Raw genomic sequence first — 23,477 nt, forward strand, 5'->3', positions numbered from 1 at the left:
TTTTCATGCCTCTTTTGCCTTTTAGACTTGGGTACTCAAAGTGTGATCCTGTGGACTGGAGCAGTGGGAACTCTTTGCTACCAGTTTGAGGGAAGATGAGGATAAGCACTGAGGTGAGGCTAAGCACTGATGTACGGACAAACATTCAAAATGTCTGCAACAATTTGACATTGCCAAGCCATCCAAGTTTCTAACCAGTGAGATGTCTCTGGCCAGCGTATAAAACAGTTAGGGTGTTGTGAGTCAAATATGGTATAAACATGTTAGTCACATGTAATAGGACCACATTGCAACATGTGGCATTTTAAAGCTAGTTTGTACACTGTAACTTAAGTGTGTGTACAATTTTGTAACGTAAAATTACAAAACGTAAACTTTGTAAGTTTTTATAATTTATTTTTAGAACTGTGCACTTGTTTATTGATAACTGCTTTTCATTTATAGTTTAACAATATTATCACAAGGAAATTCAATTTGCATTATTTTAAGTGAAACATATAAGGAGAATTTACTGCACTGGACTTGCTAAGAGGAGATACATATTCTATGAATGCTACAGTAGTTATAGACCAAATGATGGTGATGGAAGTCATTATGAAGAGCTGAAAACCAAGAGTTCATACTCATTTTACTCAGAAATACAATTCCTAATATGTTGCAATCATTTTAAAATCATAATTGATGGTAATATGCTAAAACCACAGTGTTTTATTTATGGAGATATGTCAGATAATTAAGGGATAAAAGCATCAAAACTTAAGTGATATTTACATAAAACATGTAAATAAATATGTTCAAAACCAAGACTGCTTTGTAAAAAAAAAACACTATTGCATTAAAAAACTGACAGAAACAGATGTTCAACATTTCACATATAAATATTGGTGCTATGTGGGCTTCTTATAAAACAACATTTTGGGTTGCTGAGACTAAATGAAACATACATACAATTGCTGGCTCTTTATATAGTGTTAAAGATATTTGTTTGGAAAAAATGTTTGCTTGGAAGAATCTGTGGTATGAGGTCAATCAAATACCACTTTCCAATGATACTGGGTATTCAGGAACTGAGTGATGATACAGGAGACCAACTCAGAGTAATTAAATCTAGCAGAGTGTTTTTAATTGAAACTAGACTAATGCCCAGATACTGCTTACATGATAATTATACTACATATTGCATTTTCAACCTAATGTTGATGGGTGGATTTTTTTTCATCATCATTGACTTAAAATGACTAGGTCTGAACTGTATAAAACTATGCATGGTTAACCAATGTAGTTTGGAGATTAAGCTTTGTGTAGTAGTATGTTCTGATAGCACAATATTTATGACAGAAAACATTCTGGAATAGTTTCTCAGATATGGCGCTGAGCTTGCACCAAAATGAAGATCAACACGCTGCTTTGTTTATCAAAAAATCTTGCTCTGCACAAAATGTCAGCTTAAATAAACAGAGTGCTTAACCACACAGTAACATTTGTGAATTCAGTAAATGCTAAACAATTGAATTTGAGATTATTTTCTTTATCAAGTGATAATATGGAAGCTGATTATAAAGCACATTGTTGCACAAAGAAGCATGATGGTTGTGGAGAAGAAAAATTGTGTTAAATGTTTTAATTACTTTAAAAAAACAGTATTTTAGTAAAATGAGAAACTAGTTTGGTTCCAACTTTTAAAAGATATTCAACAATAGCCAAGATTGCTTGTTTATTGGATGCTTTGTGTACATTTGATGATATTAGTACTTCTAGGAATGAAATAAGTTTTTCAATGGCAGATAAGATTGGAGGGCAAAAATAAAACTGAGAAGCTTTGTAAAAAGTAGTTTTAAAAGATTTTATGAAGTTAATAACTTAACAATTATCCATTAAGTAGATGTTGATGTTACTATTTCATACTTGCAAAAGGTTATCACCAAAATTTTAATTGAAGATGTGATGGTTTTTAACATGTCAACTTGACTTGACTGGGCTAAGGGATGCCCAGATAGCTGGTAAAGTGTTATTTATGGGTGTGTCTGTGAGGATGTTTCTGAAAGAGATCAGCATTTGAATCCATAAACTGAATAAAGAAGGTCACCTTGACAAGTGTGGGTGGGAATAATCTGACCCACTGAGGGCCTAAATAGAACAAAAGGTAGAGGAAGGGTGAATTAACTCTTTCCAGTTGAACTGGGGCATCCATTTTCTCCTTTGACATCAGCACTTCTGGTTCTTGGGCACTTGGACTTGGACTAAGACTTTGATATCATTTCTCCTGGTTCTCCAGCCTTAGAGTTCGGACTACAATATCACCACCAGCTTTCCTGGGCCTCCAGCTTGCAGGTAGCAGACTGTGGGAACTCTCAGCCTCCAAAATCACATAATGTTACTTTATTATAAATCTCCTTATATATATTTATATGCTTTCTGTTTGTTCCATTTTTCTGACAAACTCTAACAGATTTTGGTACAGGAGTGGATTGAGAAGGGCAGAATTTTAAGAATGAGTTTTCTGAATTGGTTCTGTGGTTTCTAGAATTAGCTCTCTAATCTGATTAGATTTAAACTTGCTAATGTCTTTATTTCAAGAGGTAAAAAGATCACTGATAGTATATGGTGTGAACTGTTTACAGAGATACACAAAATACCGCATTGGACACTCCTAATCAACCAGCCGTTAAAAGCAGGAAGCTAAGTTACTCTGTATCTGATACTTTCTAACTTTTTTGGAAAACTAAGAAATATGATGACAATGGTTGGTTGCTCCTAATGTTGCTGGACAAAGTGGTGAAAGAAAAACATGAGCCCAGGGATTTGAATTCTCAGCTGAAGTGCTGCAAAAATGATCTAAGAGCTTCTATGTGTGCTCTGAAAGAGACCCTTATCTCCTGTAGTCATAGGACCTAAATTGTTGAAAATCAAATACATCAAATCTAATCCATTGAGATTGGGCTGTTAGAGTGGATTTTTAAGTTAAAACCTACGCATTCACACTGGGAGGGTCCAGAAGACATACCTTTTACCAGTATTTTGAGAAATAAATTTGTGAGAGGAGCCTGGAAAGGCTCCGTATCTACTCTTCCCTATAGTTCAGACCTTATAGTAGAAACTGTAATCACTGAATTGGAAAAACTAAATGCAATAAAAGTAATTAGATCCAGTGATGACAGGGGCCAAGTGGCATCACTCCATCCCAAAGGCATAGTGGGGGTGGTTACCATTAAAGGACAGCAGAGTCAAAGCAGCAATCAAAATAGTCTGACTCATGTAGGTTTATGGCATTGGCTAGTTAATCATGGTGTTCTTAGAAGTGACCCAGATAGGAAGCCTATTAAATTCTTACTTGATCTGTATAAACAGAAAAGTTCTAGGTCAAGTGATCTTGAATCATAAAAATGGAGTCACAATCTCTCAATCTGTTCTCCGAGTTGAACCAGTTTATAAACACCAATCCCTTTGAATGAAGAGGAGGTCAGGTCGTCTTAAGGAAAGATCCCTCCAAAATACTGAAAATTTATGCTATTTATCATTCTCCCAGATTTTCCTCAAAAAGACCTGTAGTCTTCTCACAGGGTAACTACACATCGGGGAGATGGCAATCATCAGACACTTGGAGGACTTCTGACTCTAAACAGACCTCAGAAGACCCAAAATGTTACTGCCATCCACTGGTCAGAGTAGGGGCTTAGCGAAGTCACATGATCAATGGAGTTTTACTCAGTTCCTCCTCACAATGAGTCCAGTGGGTCCTGAACCCATTATATTATTTCCCCAGTTCCAGAATGCATAGTTGGAATAGTCAGACTTAATAGCTGCCACAGTCCCCACATTTGTTCCCTGACCTGTGCAGTGAGGGCTATTATATTGGGAAGGGCCAAGTAGAAGTATTAGAAGTGCCTCTATGTAGCTTGCCAAAGGCTCCAAATATAATGGCAGTATAATTTGATAGAACCTGCTACTGATGAAATGATGAAGATGAATTTTGGAAATACACTATCACTTTATTTTTGGATACAAGCTAAAAACAAGCTGGGTTTACTGAAATTACCGTAAAGGCTCCTTTTCCATCCCTTTACATATCTGTGAGATTGGTTTCTGTATAATGAGTGCCATTAAAATAAAGTGTAGAAACAGCACAGACAGTCATCATATCATGCATTGTTGCCAGTAAAATCTAGATTAGACGTGCTAATAAAGAAGAGGCAAATTGTTTGCATTTATCACATCAGACTTCTTTAAATACTTACACACTGTATTTCCAAAGTGTGCATTTGTATTTATTACATGAAATCACAGTTCATTAATAAAGTTTTAGTTGGGATTGTAGAAAGACAAATGGTATAACAGCAATTCTCTATATTAGTGACCTAGGCTCATTTTCTTAATAAGGAAGATATACTATTTTAAAAATTATTCTCTTTTTTATATATTATGTATGTTCTGGTTATATTTTAAAAAATGGAAGATATTCCTGTTTCTAAAAATGAATGTGTTTGTATTTTGCATATCTTTGGTTTATTTCAGTTTTCTAGTCATTTTATCGTATTTTCCAAAAGTAAAAAAAAAAAAAAAAAACTGGTTCCTCACTATAAATAGTACTTTTAAGGTTTTTATTCTGGAATAATTATAGAATCACAAGAAATTGGAAAGCTAGTAGAGAAGTCCGATGTACCTTTCACCATATTTCTCCCAGAAAGTATCTTATACAACTATGATGCACTGTCAAAACCAGAAAATTGATGTTAATACAGTATGTGTACTTAGTTCTATCATGTTATCATGTATGTTAGTTGGTGTAACCGCCACCACAATCAAAATACCACAAAGATCTGCCTAGTGCTACCTCTTGACCATCACGCCCATCCTCCTCTACCTCCAACATCTCCTACCTCTTGGAACCCAAAAACATGTTTTTCATTTTTATGATTTTGTTTTTGTCAAAACTGTGGTATAAACAGAGTCATTCAGTATGTGACATTTCAATACATTTTTTTTTTCATTCAGAATGATGCCCTTGAGATTTATTTAAGTGCTAGGGATCAGAACTCCAACATATCTTTTGGAGGGGACACAATTCAACTTGTAATGTTAATCATGCATAATACTGGTCTATAATTTTCTTCTTCCATTTTTTTTTCTCAAGATCTTTCTCAGATTTTGATTTTAGTATGAGGCTGGACTCATATATTGAGCTGAATGTTGTCTCTCTTCCTCTGTTTTCTGAAAAAGTGTATATAACTTTGATTTTATTTATTCAATGTTAGAATAAATCAGCAAACTAATTCAGTCTTACATTTTCTTCTTGATAACAAATTCAGTTTCCTTAATGAAGTACAGTACTATGCAGATTTCCTGCCTTCTTAATTTTGAGAAATAGTATTTTTAAAGAAATGTAACTCTTTGTTCCATGTTGTAAACTGTGTTGGCATATAGTTCTTAACAGTGTTTTTTTTTTTTCCATTCTTTAATGTTTGTAGGCTCTAACTCTTTATCATTAAAACTGGGTAACCCACTTTTTCAGCCATGCTACCATCTGAATAAAACTTTCCTCCTAAGAACTTGGTGCATCATTCATTATTTTATCATATTTACTAAACACCCTATGAGTGCTGTATGGGTGCTGAAAAATGAAGGTCAAGACTGAGGCATTCTCTGCCTTCAAAGAATCTACAGTCCTGTGTAGAATGTGGTTATTAAGAAACAATTTAGAATCAAGCATGTTTGGCATAAAGAAAAGAAGACATTATGCTTAAAGAAATATCTCATGGATCTGAAGGTTAAATAGAATACAGTCAGGGAGGTGGGTGGAAGGGACAGACTGGGAGTTTGAGATTTGTAGATACTGACAGGTATATATAAAATATATAAATAAGTTTATATTTTATAGCACAGGAAAATACATTCAAGATCTTGTAGTAGCTCACAGTGAAAAAGAATATGAAAATGAATATATGTATACTCGTGTGTGACTGAAAAACTGTGCTGTACAACAAAAACTGACACAACATTGTAAACTGATTATAACTCAATAAAAAAAAGAATACAGTCAAAGAGAAGGAAGCACCTTCTAACCAAAGAAAAAAGCTAAATAAAATTGCAGGAGCAAGAGATAATAAGGTATATCCAAGAAGTTATGTAAAAATATAAAATATAGTTCTAACAGGTTTTGGGTGGAGACTTTCAGAGTTTTCTATATAAAGTATTGTGCCATCTGCAAATCTATTGCTTTTCTATACATTAATAATAAACTATCAGAAAGAGAATGAAGAAAAAAAACTCAAAGACAAACAAAAATTCATTTAGAATTGCATCAAAAAGAATAAAAACCTAGGAATATACTTAACCAAGGGAATGAAAGACCGATATTCTGAAAACTGTAAATTATTGATTAAGGAAATTGAAGATGGTTCAAAGAAGTGGAAAGATATCATGTGCTCTTGGATGGGAAGAATTAATATTGTTAAAATGCCCATACTACCCAAAGAAATCTACAGGTTGAATGTGATCCCTATCAAAATATCACAGCATTGTTCACAGAACTAGAACAAATAATCCTAAACTTCATATGGAACCACAGAAGACCTCAAATTGCCAAAGCATTCTTGAGAAAAGAAGAACAAAGCTGGAAGAATTACCTTCTTTTCAAACTATACTACAAAGCTATAGTAATCAAAACAGCATGACACTGGCACAAAAAGAGACACATAGATCAATGAAACAGAATAGAAAGCCCAGAAATAAACCCACACACTTATGGTCAAATAATCTATGACAAGGAGGCAAGAATATATGAAGAAGAAAAGACAGTCTCTTCAATAAGTGGTGCTGGAAAACTGGACAGCTACATGTAAAAGAATGAAACTAGAGCATTTTCTAACACCATATACCTAAATAAACTCAAAATGGATTAAAGGCCTAAATCTAAGACCTGAAACCTAGAACTCCTAGAAGGGAACATACAAAGAACACTCTTTGACATAAATCATAACAACATTTTTTTGGATCTATATCTTAATGAAAAATAAATAAAAGCAAAAATAAACAAATGGGACCTAGTTAAACTGAGAAGCTTTTGCACAGCAAAGGAAATCATCAACAAAATGAAAAGGGATATGGGATAGGAGAAAATATTTGCAAATGACGTGGCTGACAAGGAATTAATATTCAAATATAAAAACAACTCATACAAATCAATATCAAAATCAGTATAAAAGAATCCAATAAAAAAATGGGCAAAAGACCTAAAAAACACACATTTTTTTCCCAAAGAAGACATACATGTGGCTAATAGGCACATGAAAAGTTATTAAACATAGCTAATTTTTAGAGACATTCAAATCAAAACAACAGTATCACCTCACACCTGTCAGAATGTCTATCATCAAAAAAGTCTACAAATAACAAAAGTTGGCAAGGATGTGGACTTGGCAAGAGTGTGGAGAAAAGGCAGTACTTGTGGACTGGTGGTGGGAATATAATTTGGTACAGTCACTGTGGGAAACAGTATGGAGGTTTCTCAAAAAGCTAAGAATAGAATTACCATATGATCCAGCAATTCTACTCCTTGAAATTGAAAGATTGGATCATTAAATATAAGCTTAGTAGGATGTACAATAAAGAAGGAGGGTACAGTTGGGTAAAGAAAGTTGAGAGATGCAATTGAATTTAAGTTCAAGGGAGGCTGAGGTTGAGAGAGAGTTCAAATGGGGACAGATTAACACAGAAATTTGAAAGAGACAAAGCTGTAGTGGAAACGGGATGCATGTGTCTGAAACTTCTGACACAAGCCTGGTGATAGAATTTTGAGCTAAGAAAGAAAGAGGCAAATGCATAGAGGGAGAAGTGTGAGCCTTATGTGATATCATTGCTCTTAGAACGTCCTGTGATGTCTTTGTAATCAGACTCCTGTGTCATCTCTGTTGTGAGATCAAAGAGAGTCCCTTTGTGTCCAGTTTATAACTTATTCTTTCCCCCTCACCAAACATACAAATCTACCAGCCTGTGCTACTATACAGAACAAGATTCCATAACTAAATCTTGCAACAATACAAGAGTGAAAGGAATACGTGTGATTTGTCCCCAAAGCAGATTATAAAATTACTCAGTAACAAGCACAGGGCAAAATACTTCCAAAATGATGTCATATCCAGCAGCTCATAGAGCCTCATTGATTATCTCACTGCCAGAAGAATTCCAAATCTTTTGACCCCCTGCTATCTTCTTGACTTGGTTACTAAATCCCATCAATATGGTCATGAGAGATGAATGCTTCTACAATGGCATGAGTACCAGTCAGAAAGGTCTTAAGTAAAGAAAGAGATCTCTTATAGCAATAGCTTTATATAGAAAAGTTTAGAATTACGCAGTAGATAAAGTCTAACTGCAGACCTGAGATGCCTCGAAGCAATAATGGGAAATAAATCTTGTAATTGTATTTATATTTTCACAATGAATAGGACAAATGCAGTCCCTTTCTCTTGGGAACCAGCTTCAAAGTTCAAACAGTACTGTCTCCTGATACAATTTTTTTTGAAGAATAGCTTTGAAAGTATCAAGCAAACTGATTTTTTTAATGGTTTTGGGTAACATATTTACATTTAAAACTTTTGAGCTTGCATTTTCCTCTTTTTATGCTGAATCTGTCAACTGGTTGGAATTTGTAATTTATGGCTCTACAGCAATCCAGTATTCTTTATCCTCAAGTGATCCTATTGCCATGAAAGTTTATGTTACACTGATGAAAAACATTTCTACAAGCAAGATTATTTTCTGGAATTGTTATATGATGTTTCTTAATGTGCTGTTTTATGTGTGGTACTCACACACAGTTTTTCTGAAGGGCTTGTGATCATAGAAGAATTAATGAAAATGTTAATTTCTTAAGATATCTCCCATAATGCTTCCTTTTTCAGTAATTTATTTTCAGCCTCAAATGTTTATCTTTCTTCTTATATTAGTTTCACTCATCTTCATTGTTTCCCTACTATTTAAAAGATACATCATATAATATTAATATTTGGAAAAATAAAAATATATAAATAACAGTCTCTAACTTTAAGTGTTATGATCAATCTCGTGGCAAAACTAAACTCTAAACAGCTAATTTAATCTGATATCGGAGCATTTTTTTGTGAATATTTATCAGCCACAGGTCTGGTGGGGTTGAAGAAGGAGGAACACATACATGACTACACTGATCATCATTATCATTCAGCTGTGTTTTATTCACATAAGCCAAAATGCTTTACTTTTGTCTAATACAAAAGTTTTTAGTGTTACTCACATTTGTCTAACACATAACAGCTTCTCTAGAATTATGACTTCCTTAGGCTATGATTCATTTTTTTTAAATCATCCGGGGTTTAATCAGAATGTGGTTTCAAAGTTACAAGGATAATTTAAAAGCACAGAAGCCACATATTTACCAGAGGTATAAAACTGCACCTACTCACAACAGCTTAAAACTTTTTACATTATTTCTGGTTCCAAATGTTTATTTACCAGAAAATCAGCCTTTATTTACTGAGCAATTGATTTTCTGTTAGAACATTTCTCAAAATTAACCTATTTATAAGCAAGAAAATTTGGGTGTTTTATAAGGAAACACTGGCTTGATTTGGGTGAACTCTTTTCATATTTGCATTTCTAAGATTTTACTGAAGAGGAAAATCTGGCATCCTGTTTTTCATTGGTCAAGGTGTGCACCATGAAGCATTGCCTTGCCCACATCTTCAGGCTCTGAAATTTGGCTCCTCTGGGCAGCCAGAAGAAGCAGAAATTCCCCAGCTCCAGTTTGGCCAGTGGAAAGGTAGGGCAGTCTTTCCCCATCAGCCAATGCAGAGCATGAGGGTTGTCCCAGCCTTTGGAGGTGGTAGAGGAATGAGTGTGGTCTGGACACGGGAAGTCCTTGAGTTAACACTATGCCTCTTCCGTAGGAAACAAACAAGATCCCAAGGTCTGGAGAAAGCCTGAGTAGATGAGCTGGTGACACGGAGAAGATCTTATGGGTCTACCATACTACCATTTTTTTTATTATTTTTTAAAAATCTTGATACCCTTCTTTACATGTAATTAATAATTTTCTTCAGCTATTAACACTGAGACTACAGATACCTCTGTCCCACAATACTAGCAATACTGATCAGGGTAGGCTAACTGATGTAAAATACAATCTCCCACATTTCAGAAGAGGGTAAAATTTATCCTTGTACCAATTTCAATGTAGATATTTATTGTAAAACTTCTGTAAAGCTTTTCCCAGTGGTGAGTCAAAGATCTTTCTATCTACTACTCTCCATTGTTATCAAGTGTTTCAAAGTCCTCTGGAGTCTTGAAGTCCTCTGCTGATCCCTGGTATCTGGACATTGAACAAGAGCAGGTCCTTTAATGAGAGGACCTACATTATTCTCATCTGCACTTCATCAACCAGAACTACTCACACTCCTCTCTTGCACCATTCTAGAATATAAAACAGACTTGGTCAGTAGCTAGCATCCTTATTAGGTCCATCTTCTACTTAGGTCTTTCAAAGAGTGATGGGTATGGATCCAGGGCAACCTGAGGAAAGGATACTAGAAAAAAGATTTGGTGTTCTTATGTTATTGACATGATTAGCTGAATTTTGCCCAAGTTGGAGAAGAAATATGCTGTTTACACACCTGAGAATATTGCACTTGGATCCCTAATACTCTTGTGTAAGGTTTTTAGCTTCAATTTTATAGAGGTTGCTCTTGTTGGTCATTATTGATTGATACCCTGTGATTTTAAATTCAATCCCATAGAACAATGTTGTCATGGAAATAATAACAGTAACAGCAGTGTAAAATTCCTCATCTCAGCCCATTCCCCAAAAGGCATATTAGTCTAGTTGAACTTCCTTAATAGTAATCAATTGAAAAACATCCAACTAACATTTATAAGCTGAGAAAAAAATCTCCGTAGAAGTAAAATGCGTATCATTGTAAAGAAACAAAAATACTCAAAATTGGCAGTGTCTAATATAGTAGTTCTAAATGGAAAACAGGATGAATTGCTATTTGTAGTTAGCATTTATCACTTAATGAGCATTTGATAAATGTTGTGAATAAATGTCTGATAAATATGGCTAGTTATAAATAACAAGTTTTGCATCTATGACCTAAATATCAATAGAAAACTTTCCTATAGAATGAAAATAACTTGAGACTCCTGATTTTACTGAGAATCTAAATATTTAAGGCAAGATATGCGAGGTTCATGAACTTAGATGCCAATTACTATATTTTTCAAATGGTCAATTGCCGATTGTTAATTTTATCAATATTAATATAATCCCATGGCAAAATTTCACCTTTCATAGCAGACTGCATTTTCCAAAATGACCCATCCTTCATGCTCTTTTTAATGTGTCTTTGATATTCCTTCCATTGTAACCTGTGATGTGGTAGGATATGCCTTGCTCACCCTCCACTTTGCAATTCTGTAGACCTTTGTTTTAACCAATATCATATAATTGAAAGATGCTTTGAAATTCCAAAGGTTTGATTATAAAAATGTTATACGTTTTTACTTTGTTCTCTTGGGATATTTGCTTTCTGTTACCATGCTGGGAGGACGTCCAAATGAGAATTCTTAGACATTAATTAGACATGAGGCCCTTTGTAAGCGTCCAACCAACAGCCCCGCTCAAGTCTCAGCCGAAAAGCAACATCAACCACCAGATGTGTGAGTAAAGAAACCACCACCACATGATTTTAGCCTTCAGTTAGCAAGTCTTCCCAGGTGTATCCCTATATATTGTAGATAAGACAAGCCATCTTGAACCTCAGCATCTACAACACTTTTAAAACAGTTTTGTGTGTGTGTGACACGAGGTTTGATATCATTTGTTATGCAGCAATAGTAACTGGAACATCCCTCATTCGAACATAATTTTACGTCACAATTCCCCATTAAACTTTGTTTTTTCCTAATGATAACTTGATGTAATAATGTTACATATGTACTTCATCGTCAATTGCTCTACTTGACTACCGCCAACCATGTAGCACAGAAACATTCTCCTTTGAAATTATATAAATATATTTCTATTTAGGCTTTAGTTTGATATAGTTCCTAAATATTTTTGACACTAATATTATTATATGATTTGGTTATGCAAATATATATTTTTTTAACCAGTAGATTGTCAACGCATAGCGAAAAACTGATGCATGGCAAATGGTCAGTAAATATTGCATGAGTAAATGCACATGGATGCTTTAATCTGTTTAAAAATTTAGATAGAATGGTGTAAAAGCAAAAGGGTATAATGCTTGATTTGTATTGTTATTTCTAAATGTAAATTTGCTATTTACCTTATTTGTGCTTTTATAGAATTATTTATTAGACCATTTCAATATTTGATAATGAAACTGCATCACTTTTCCATTCTATGGTATGGAAATTGTTGCTGTGCACTTGTTGAAAAATGTCTTTGTCATTTCAATAATAATAAAAATAATGATAGTAGTAACAAAAGCAGTTAGCATTTTCTACATGCTTACTATATGCCAGAAATTGTCCTAAGTTCTGCCTAAGTTACTGAATTTTTTTTTCTTAAGTTAGGTTTATTGAGCTATAGTATACTCACCATCAAATTCCCTCCTTTAAGTTAAACAGTTCTATAAATTCTGACAAATGCATACAGTTAGGAAAACATCATCACAATTAAGACATAGAAAAATTCCATTACTATAGCTTTTAAGAACTTGAGTTTTCTTCTTGTCTCTGAGTCAATTTAGTTGATAGGAACAAGACAGACATTCAGAGAACAGCAGAATTCTTAGTACTAACAAAACCTAACTTTCTGCACTTTGAAGAGAATACAGCTTCTTCTAAAGTAACTAGACAGATGAAATTCTAAAATCATATCACCAAAGATGTATAGGAAATTTTTCCTTAATTTCCAAGCTCATCAATTTCCTATGTAGATAGATGATCTCCATTTTCCCATTTTTGTTTGTGTATTTTAATTTTTATGTGTTTATAGGCTCTAAACTACAGTGACTCTTACAAGATAGAATTTCATTTTGTTATGTGTAACAGTACACAGATAAACAGCTGGTGTGTAAACCAAAAAAGAACTTGAAAGGATTACAATCCTTAAAGTACAGAAAGGGAGAGTAAACAACAAAACAAACCCTTGACCTCAAATTCTATTTCCAACAACATAGAATATATTCATGTCCTTTAACGATTAAAAGCAGAAACAAAAATTCATTGCCAAAAATTTTTTTCTAGAAGATTAATCTGAAAGTTCTTCAGGCTGAAGAAAAATATTATTCAAAAGAGAACTAGAAATAATGATTAAGCAGATAACTAGAAAAGGCTTTTTTCATTTGCAAAAAAAGTATTTTCTTACATGGATTTATTTAAAACAAAAACAATTAAAATATATTGTGAGAAGTTTATACAATATGTAGAGGTAAAAATAATAATATAAGTACAAGGGAGGGAAATAGAAATATATTGTAAGGGTGTGTATTAAATGTGAGGTGTATAATATTATATAAGTGTAGACTATGATTTTATAAGATGCATATTGCAAACTCTAGAACAGCCACTAGAGACAAATTTAAAAGATACATATTAATATGCCCATAGAGTTAATAAAATGGAATTATCAGTAATTATAATAAATACAAGTGGCTAAACACATGAGTCAGAGGTACAGTATTGTTAGACAGAATACAAAAGCAAGTCTCAACTATGTACTGTTTGTGAAGATGCAGAAAAGTTAAAGTATAATGACAGAAGAAACATCGTGGAAACCCTAGCCATGAGTAAGCCCAAGAGGTTATATTAATATTAGAAAAATTAGACTTCAGGGCAAGAAATACTAGTAAAGGTAAATAGAACAACATTTCATAATGATGAAAGGATCAATTCATCAATAAACGTAATAGTCTTAAATGTGTATTCACAGAATAACGTAACTTCAAAATATTAGAAGTAAAAACTGAAACATGTAATAGGATAATTGCCATTAAAAGCTGGCAATTTCTATAATGACTCTCAGTATTAATAGAAAAAATAAAAATGCACTAAGGATTTAGCACTTGAGCAATACTCTCAACTAACTTGACCTAGTGTATTCATAGAACACAGCTATCAAATGCATATTAAACCAGTGCAGAATACATATTATTTCAAAGTGCATGTGGAACATTCAGAAGATTGATCATATGCTAGTCATAAGTAATCTCAAATTTTACAGGATTTGAATTATACAGATGACACTTTGACCAAATATAACTGAGTTAGATAGCAATAATACAAATATTGATTTTTATGAAGTCTTATACATACAAAAGCATGTACAAGGTATGTTTAAGGTTTAAAATATAGTAATATGCATCATGAGTTGTAGAGAATGGAAGGATGGAATCTCCTGTGTGTACTTCTGCAAAAAGTACCCATCTTCTCCCAGGGAAAATCACCATCTTGAATTTTTTGTGTTAATCATTATATTTAATTTTTTATAGCATTACTAAATTTAATGCAAAAATCCAATCCTATGTAAATTAATTATAATTGGACTGTGATAGTTGTCAGACCATTTTTTGGCACCAGAATTTAGTATGATTTTTTCAGCATGATTAGATATGTCAAGTACAATTATTGTACATTAAATAAGATCCAGCAATGCTACAGCAGTGACTACTGATTTTAGTCTTCAAAGAATCTGTCCTGAATTAATCCATGATTCTTCAAATTTGTCTTTCCAGGTAGAGAGAGTGGAATGGCAGTAATTTAGGAGGGAAGGGATTCTCCAAATTCACTATTTTGGAAGAATGTATAAAAATACAAAAATGTAGACCACAGAGTAAACAGTGCATGATGTAAAAGATCAAGTAGTGTTTTGAGAAGGGCAGGAAACATAACACGATAGGATGAGAGGGCACCTTCTAGCCACTTGTTTTTCAGAAAAAAATGTGTTTATATTCTTTCTTTCTTTCTTTCTTTCTTTCTTTCTTTCTTTCTTTCTTTCTTTCTTTCTTTCTTTCTTTCTTTCTTTCTTTCTTTCTTTCTTTCTTTTTCTTCCTTCCTTCCTTCCTTCCTTCCTTCCTTCCTTCCTTCCTTCCTTCCTTCCTTCCTTTCTCCCTTCATTTCTCTCTTTCTTTCTTTCTTTCTTTCTTTCTTTCTTTCTTTCTTTCTTTCTTTCTTTCTTTCTTTCTTTCTTTCTTTCTTTCTTTCTTTCTTTCTTTCTTTCTTTTTTTAGAAAATAGCTACTATCTGAGACTAGGCTGAAGTAACAGTATCAACATGAATATTAGATGCATGGATGTGTAAAACCTCAAACATTCAGATGGTCCTGTTGTTTATGTTGATGTTATAGATGTATTCTTTGGAAAATAAGATGCTGGGATGGAAATTTGCATGTACTGGTTACGCCTCTCAGAAACATCTGTCTCAGGAATGTCTATAAAGAGGGAAAGAAAGGAGAATTGGGCAGAGGAAGAAACTTGGGTGTGACAGCTCTCTGACTAGATGAAATTTCTGGGGAGAAAATGAGTTACAAGCCATGATTAGGCAACACTTCCAGCAGCTGGTGGAGCGAGTGGGGATCTGGGTAGCATCTCAAGTACCCACGTCAGTTCACTCCATTGTCAGGTAGACTTACTTGATTTGTAGAATAAGTTTGGCTCATCTGGGAAGAGCTATTTCAAGATTTCAATCAGCCTTTGCCTAGGCAAACATAAAAATGAGGTAAATGGAGAAACTTCAAGCCTCGGCCCTTGTCGGAGGACAATACTCCGTGGGTCTCTTGTGCTCCTATACATCTTGCCATGTATGTCAGGAACGCAGACGGGGTATCCTTTACGCAAGGAGTAGGGTTGGGTTGGCAGCAAACAACTTTTAAGGAGCAGGTGATGTCCCTCTGAGACAAAGATCAGGTTTACTCACTGCTTGCTGTGAAAAGACAGATGCCTCTCAAGCTCAGGGATCTTCTCCTTCCTTTGCTCCACCACGCGTGCACGGCCCGTCTGGCCCTCCGCTTTGCTCTGTGGGGACAGCAGCTTGGGCCTTTGTTCCCTGCATTAACCAGTCAATGGATGCGTGCTTCCTCTGGGATGAGAGAGAGCCAGGCAGCTCCATTTGGCTGAAAGCAATTCCTGGGGAAGTCCTCAACTTTGGACAGTCAGCCGACAGAGCTCCAGGCATCTGGAGGATGAAACACCCCAGTTTTGAAGGGGGAAATCTGAGAACCACGCCACAGCATCCAATACCACGGCTGTTTGTTTTGCTTCTTGCTCCTTAATGCAACCAAGAACTGACACACAGCACACATTTGCTGGGCCCTAAAGGAGAACTGTAAACATAAGCTGATCTATGGAAAAGACCCTTGGATCTTGTCTCCTTACTTGTTCCCATGCACCCTCCCTTTTTTTCCAGTTTTCTTCCCCTAGTTTTTATTTATTTATTTACCTTACTTACTTACTTATTTACTTATTTTCTAACTGTTGGTTTACAATGTTGTGTTACCTTCTGGTATACAGCACAGTGATTCAGTTCTATCTGTTTATCTATCTGCCTACCTATCTATCTATTCCTTTTCTGATTCTTTTTTATTATCCACTATTACAAGGTATTGAATTTAGCTCCCTGTGCTATACAGTGAGCCCTTGCTGTTTATCTGCGTTATATATAGCAGTTAGTACATGCAAGTCTTAAACTCCCAATTTACCTTTTCCACCCTCCTCTTTCCCCCTTGGTAACCAAGTTTTTTTCTATGTGAGTCTGTTTCTGTTTTGTAAATAAGTTGATTTGTCTCATTTTTTAGATTTCACATATAAGTGATACCATATGGTATTTGTCTTTTTCTCTCTGGCTTACTTCATTTAGAATGATGATCTCTAGGTCCATACATGTTGCTGCAAACAACATTATTTTATCCTTTTTTAAAGCTTAGTAGTATTCCATTGTGTGTGTGTGTGTGTGTGTGTGTGTGTGTGTGTGTGTGTATGTGTGTGTGTGTGTGTGTGTACGTGTGTACATACACCATATCTTTTTTATCCAGTCATCTGTCCATGGACATTTAGGTTGCTTCCATGTGCTGGCTATTGTAATTAATGCTGCTATGAACATTGGGGTGCATGTATCTTTTCAAATTAGAGTCTTTAAATGCTCGCTCTTCATGTAACCACCTCCAATATAGCTATTCACTGTCCTGGGTTTAAGGCTCATCTCTGCACAAGGCTCTGACTTCTCTTTTCTCTTAGGGCCTTGAGATCCTCTTTTATAATCTTAACAAAATAGCTGTTTGGAAAATGCAGACTTGTTATGTCTCTTTCCTTAAAGTAGATAGGAATTTGCCTAATTCCAGTTTTTTGAATCCACTTTAGATTTTTGGGACTCTGCTTAGAAACATATTAGTTAGTAAATGCATGAGATAACTTATTGGAAACTTACTTTGTATTAGACCCCAACCATCTTTGTCAGTGTAGGAATCAGGTATCTTAATTAGCTTCATTAGCTTAATTTTTAAGATCAACTTAAATTGATTCTCGGAAGTAGTTCTGGGCCTGCATCATACAACAGCCAAGAGACTACAGAGAGCTGTAACTCGCTTCTCTGTTTTCATATGACTCCAATTATCTCTTGATATCATAATGCTGTAAAATGAAATTCACTGCCAAGCATTAATTATTTCTCATGAATCTTGAATCCATTGGGAATCTCTGGTCCTAGCTGCACTCATCCATCTACGATTAGCTGTGGGTTGAAGAAGCAGCTCTGCTAATCTTGAATGGGGTGTCCTGCATGCTTGAAAGCTGGCTGTCTGCAGGCTGGTCTAGGATGACACTGGTTAGGACAGTAAGGCTGCCTGCTACCAAGTCTCTGATTCTCCAGCATGCTAATCTAGACTTTTACTCAGAGCATAGGCAGAGTTTCAAAAGACTGAGTAGAATTATATAAGGCCTCTTGAGGCCTCAGCTTAAAACTGGCACAACGTGACATCTGCTGCAAATTGGACCAAGCAAGTCACAAGGCCTGCACATTTTAAAGGGCTGGGTAAATAGACTTCGCCACGTAATGGGAGGAGTTTTGAAAAGCCACATTGCAAAAGGTGCAGGTACCAGGAGGGGAATAACTGGGGATGTTTTTACAGTTAACCTACCACAATATAGAATTAAGGTTTCCACTGGGCAGATTTTTTTTCTTCCTATATAATCAATCCATAGCTCTAAATTTTTGGATTCCCAAATAAAACCTTTTCTAATATTTAGGATTTCTGAATTTATTTCCCACTTGTCAAAATCAAAACAAAATAAAAATATTCAAGGCTGTTCAAAAAATACAGTAAATCCTTAAGAGACTGAACACTCTTGCCAATAATATAAAACCCACTGTTCATTTTTGTTAATTCCACTTGATTGTTGACCACCAAAATAAACACTGGCACAACTGTGGGACTTGCAGTTCTTTCAAATGGGAGCTGGAAGTAGCGGAAATAGACTTGAGGGAATGCAAGGTCAGCACATGATATGTGTTTACAGCCTTGTTCTGCCTAGTGATTTATACTTGTCACATACTAAGGGCTCAGCTCAGCTGTACTGTGGCGCCAACTTTCTTTTGTTATTAGCTTTATACTAAAGTGACTTGTACAGTGGAGAACAAATGAATTGCAGGAAGTTAAAAATTCGGAATAATCTTGGTGTCATTTTGGAAACTGATATGAAGAATGAAGCAGGAAAGATTTTTGGCATTTCACTTCTGAGTCTATTAGATAAGATAATCTAAACAAAAAAGATATCTGAAGTGTTTATAAAATAATGTGTTTGTCAAGGGCAAATATTTTTTTCCCTGTACACAGATGTCACTAGGTAGAATATTTCTGAGGTCATCTGTGGCCTCAAGACTGAGTGTGGTGATCAGCAACTATTTGTATTGTGCCTTATTCTTCTATTTATTTAATACATTTCAGTAGACTGACATTGTTGCTAATAGCAGCTCATTTTTTTGGACATTGACATCTTTTAGCTTCACGGGCTCTAGGTTTATCTGTGTGAATGACAGCTGTTTAACATTCTTGGAATTCCTACTCACGAAGATCAGTATAAAGAACCAATCCAGACTGTCCTAAAATTGTTCAATCTGTGCAAGAATGGGAAACATCTGAAAAAAAGTTGACAGTTTTTCTAGATTTTGCTTTAGAAATCAGTACGCCAGAGCCTTGTGCTGCTGAGGTAATAGTTTTATTGTTTATGTTTATTATTGCATTCCCTCAATTCTATTTCTGCTAGTTACTACTACTATTATTATGTTTTTTACCCATGTATGTAGGAGACGGTGATGGTTTTAAAAGGCAGTAATGTCTCCATGTGCTCCTTACTGGAGCTGAGAATTTCTTATCAGTCTGAGTTTAATTGTGAAGACATGTGGGAGGAAGAAAGCACGAGGGAGCAAGCTCTTGACTGCCTTACTTTTCAGGGTTATCGTGCATTATGGGATATCTTTAACCAATCCAACATCTTTAAGGGTTATCATTTGAGTGGTGACACTAAGCATTGACTTGAGGTCAACTGACTATCAGAATAACAAAAATATTTCATATAACAATATACATAGCCATTTAGGTAAAATATTAAGTGATGATGGGCACAAAACAGAGTTCTACAGTTCAGAGTTTACTAAAAATATTCTAATAGGAAGAGACTCCCCATGATCTGTGATGTTATCCAGACTCATATCTAAGGAAATTGTACTACTCTTCACTTGATAGCAATTTTTCGATTCAACATTGCTTTCATCTTTATTACCTGATTTGATCTGCACAACTATCTGATTAAAGTCAAAGGCAGTTCTCCTCACTTTTTATGAAGAACCTGAGGCATGGATTCTTTAAATAGTCTCCATATCTGACATTTGTGAATTGCGAAGATTCTAGCGCAATTAGATTGACAAAAAAAGCCAATACATGATTCCATTCATAGGGAGACAGAAAATTTTTAAGTGCATAAATAAGATACTTTTAAGTAGTGGTAAGCAATATGATAAAAATAAAAGAGGGTAATAGAATTTAAAAGTACTCAATGGCACTCCTTCAAACTGTGCAAATAAAGCAGGTTATAATAAAAGGCTCACACTTAAACAGAGACTTTAATATCAAGATGGAACCAACCAAGTGGAGAACGTGAGAGAAAGTAACCAGCGCAAGTGCCCTTAGATGGAAGCCAAGCTGGTATGCTTGCAAATCTAGAAAGAGAGCCAATGTGGCTTCCTACAGAGAGAAGAGTGTAATTGGTGTAGTGTGTGATCAGAGAGTTATGCAGGGACCAGATTCTATAGTCTTTGACCACTGTAAAATGTACAAACTTTACTATAAATGAAATGGAAAGCTATGGGATGATTTGGGGCATAGCAATTTGAATTTTCAGAAGATCATGCTGCTTGCTTCTGAACAAGTGGATTTTATAGCAAGGAGTTCAGTAAGGGTCTATGATGGTCATCCAAGTACACGTGGAGGGTTGGACTCGGAGTATAGCGATGACAGCACGGAGCAGTAAACAGCAGATAGACTTAGCACAACTACCTGAAGATTTGCCTGTAGATTAAAAGTGAGAATGAAGAATGGCTCCTAAGGTTTGGATAAACAACTAGGCAAATGATGATGCCATTTATCTTGGCAGGAGGGAACGGATGAAGAGTTGATATGGTAAAGTTGATCTGCTTGTTAGAACGAAGTCAGAAAGTCACATAGCAAGGTGATGTACACTTCTAAAGTTCAAAGAAGAGGAACAGAATATCATTAATGTGGCTCTCATTGGTAGATCACATTTAAAAGCCTAAGACTTGATGAGATCGGAGAGTGAGGGTAGAGAAGAAAGATCAGGGGACTGGATCACATCAATACTCTGGGAGATAAAATTTTTACTGCTGCAACTTTTTTTACCTTTTGCGAATGGCCATAACCCTAGTGATTTATAATACAGTTATTTCATATCCTATATGGATATATACAACCCAAATTGTTAACTTTTTAATATTTTTATTTGTTGCCCTGTTCTTATCTTTCAGTTTTCACCTTTATTTTTTCATGACAAAGGAATTTATTCATTGCCATGAATGGCAAAACTAGTGGAATATGTAGTAAGATGGTGCTTGGCACCCATTTTTTTTTTTTTTTTATGACAGCATTCACTGACTCTACATTTTTCCCAATAGAAAAAAACCTCAGATATGATTTCCAAGTACATTAACATGTTCTTTTTCCAGTGGTCCAGTAAGAAGTCATTGTTAGAAAAAATGGAATAACTTCCAGGTAAAGCCCATAAAAACAAGCACTATTACCAGAATGGATAGTTTTTATAAATATATCTTATTTCAAATTGCTCCACTGTGTGTAGTAACTAAAACATCTTTTTTTTTTTTTTTCAGGCTTATAAGGCTCTACTTTTAAAACAAAACAAAACAAATCTTTCTCACACACAGAACAACAACCCATGCATACAACACAAACTTTTCACATAAACAAAAAAGAAAAGAGAACAGAACTGTTGACCAAAGGGGTTCAGGAATTAACATTCTACAAGTGCCTAAAATTATTCTTATTAGCATTTGAAAACAATCAATCAATGGGTTAGGTAGGCAGAGAAAATTTCGTAAAATGGGATATGTAGCTTTTGGGAGGAGACACAAAATTCTTATGGGATTTTGCTTATTTCCAAACTAAGAAGCATTTCAAACTGCATGTGGGTCATGTTTGTATTGAAAGGATTTAGTTACGGTTCCCTTTGAAGATCAAGCGGCATATAAGATGGCAAAAGAATGAGGAAGGATATGTGAAGTCAAAGTCAATGCAATTTCTTTAACATTAGTCTAGGATCTGAATTCAGAAACTGCCATGCACATTAAGCTCGTTAAAGAGCACGTATTATTAAAGTAGTGGATAATATAATTTAAGTGGAAGCCACTACTTTACAGATTTTTTTCCATCTTTCTTCACCCTTTCTTACCTACACATCTAGTTCTTAAGCTTTCTTTCCTCATGTTGTAGCAAAACAAGGACCCAAATAAATCCAGCTCCACACAGGCTGTAAGTTAGGGCAATTTTGGAGGTGAGGGTTTCGTGGCTTTTAATTTATAGCCCTTGGGAAAGCCTCTACACTGTAAGTGATGATTTAATGGCCATGTTTGGGTTCTCAATTTATTATGGAAAGGCCAGGTGAGAGCTCAGGGCAAGGCTTCTTTTGCCTGGATGTAAACTTCTAACAAATCAAATTCCTCAGATTGTGAAGGATGCAAACAAAATCCAGTTTGTTTGTATCTCATAGAATCCTGCCACAAAATTTCAAGGTTGACTTGTGGTGAGACAAGGTTAGTAATTTTCCGAATGCTTATTTTTTCCCCCTATTTTCTTAAGCACTTGCTATATAGTGGAATCACCTCCTGGGAACAGAATGTTCTCCAAAGCTGAGGAATCAACCCAGCTAGGCAAATACTCATGTCATCAATTACCATTTTAATATGTCTCAAAAAAAAATTCTTTGAAGTAATCCTTCCTCAAATCCTGTTTGAAACTGGATTTAAATAATGGGTAAGTGGATAAACATCTTGTGGAATTAAATGGATAAAGGGAAAAATGAATTTTGTCATGCATAAAGTTGTTATCTTTAAAGGAATGACTAAGAGAAACTCCTCCCAAAGATGCCAGTACATCCAGATGGAGGATTGTTAAACCAAGTAATTCCTAGCTCGTGGCAGGAAAGAGGGTGGGGATTTATGAGAGGTAAGTTTAAATGAAGATGGGGACTGAAACAGCCCAGTGGAGACACAAATGCCAAATTTTACATGATACTTTCCATCTTTTATTTCTCTTTACCCCAAATTTGCCTAGTTTCCGTCATCATCGAGTGTCTTACACTCATTTTGAATTATATTAAGCAACTTGATAGCCATTCATTATTTTTTTGAATAAAGGATAAACATAATTAAGAATTAAATATGTAATTTCCAATGTTACATAAAACATATTCATATTATCAATAATAATAATCCAAATATTCACATCCTTTCAAATTGTCATTGAGAGAAATGATACTCTGACAAGCAGTTTTTATCACTTTTAAATTCACATACAATTAAAGAAAAGCTTGTTTGTAAACAATGAGCAAAGACTGTACTTAATTATCCAAGTCATTTAAAAGACGCCATTTACTCAAGTAATGCTGCTCTTGAAATAAATGATGTAAAAATAAATATGACATTGATTGGAATAGAAAATAATTGAACCTATTAAGACGTAATCTACACTCATTACCGTACCCTGCCTGGTACATGTTAGGACCTCAACAACTCATTTCTAGCAAAAGACCTGCATTTAAATAAATTTAGAACTCTTAAGTGCGTTAAATACTAAAGTATGTAACTTGGATTTAGGTGTAATATATGTATTACTTTGCAACCTATGAAAAATCTAGAGGTGTGAGTAGAGGTCGAAGGCACCATCATCATATTTCTCTGTT

The sequence above is a fragment of the Camelus dromedarius genome, chromosome 2, assembly GCF_036321535.1.
Source record: "Camelus dromedarius isolate mCamDro1 chromosome 2, mCamDro1.pat, whole genome shotgun sequence".
Taxonomy (NCBI): Eukaryota; Metazoa; Chordata; class Mammalia; order Artiodactyla; family Camelidae; genus Camelus; species Camelus dromedarius.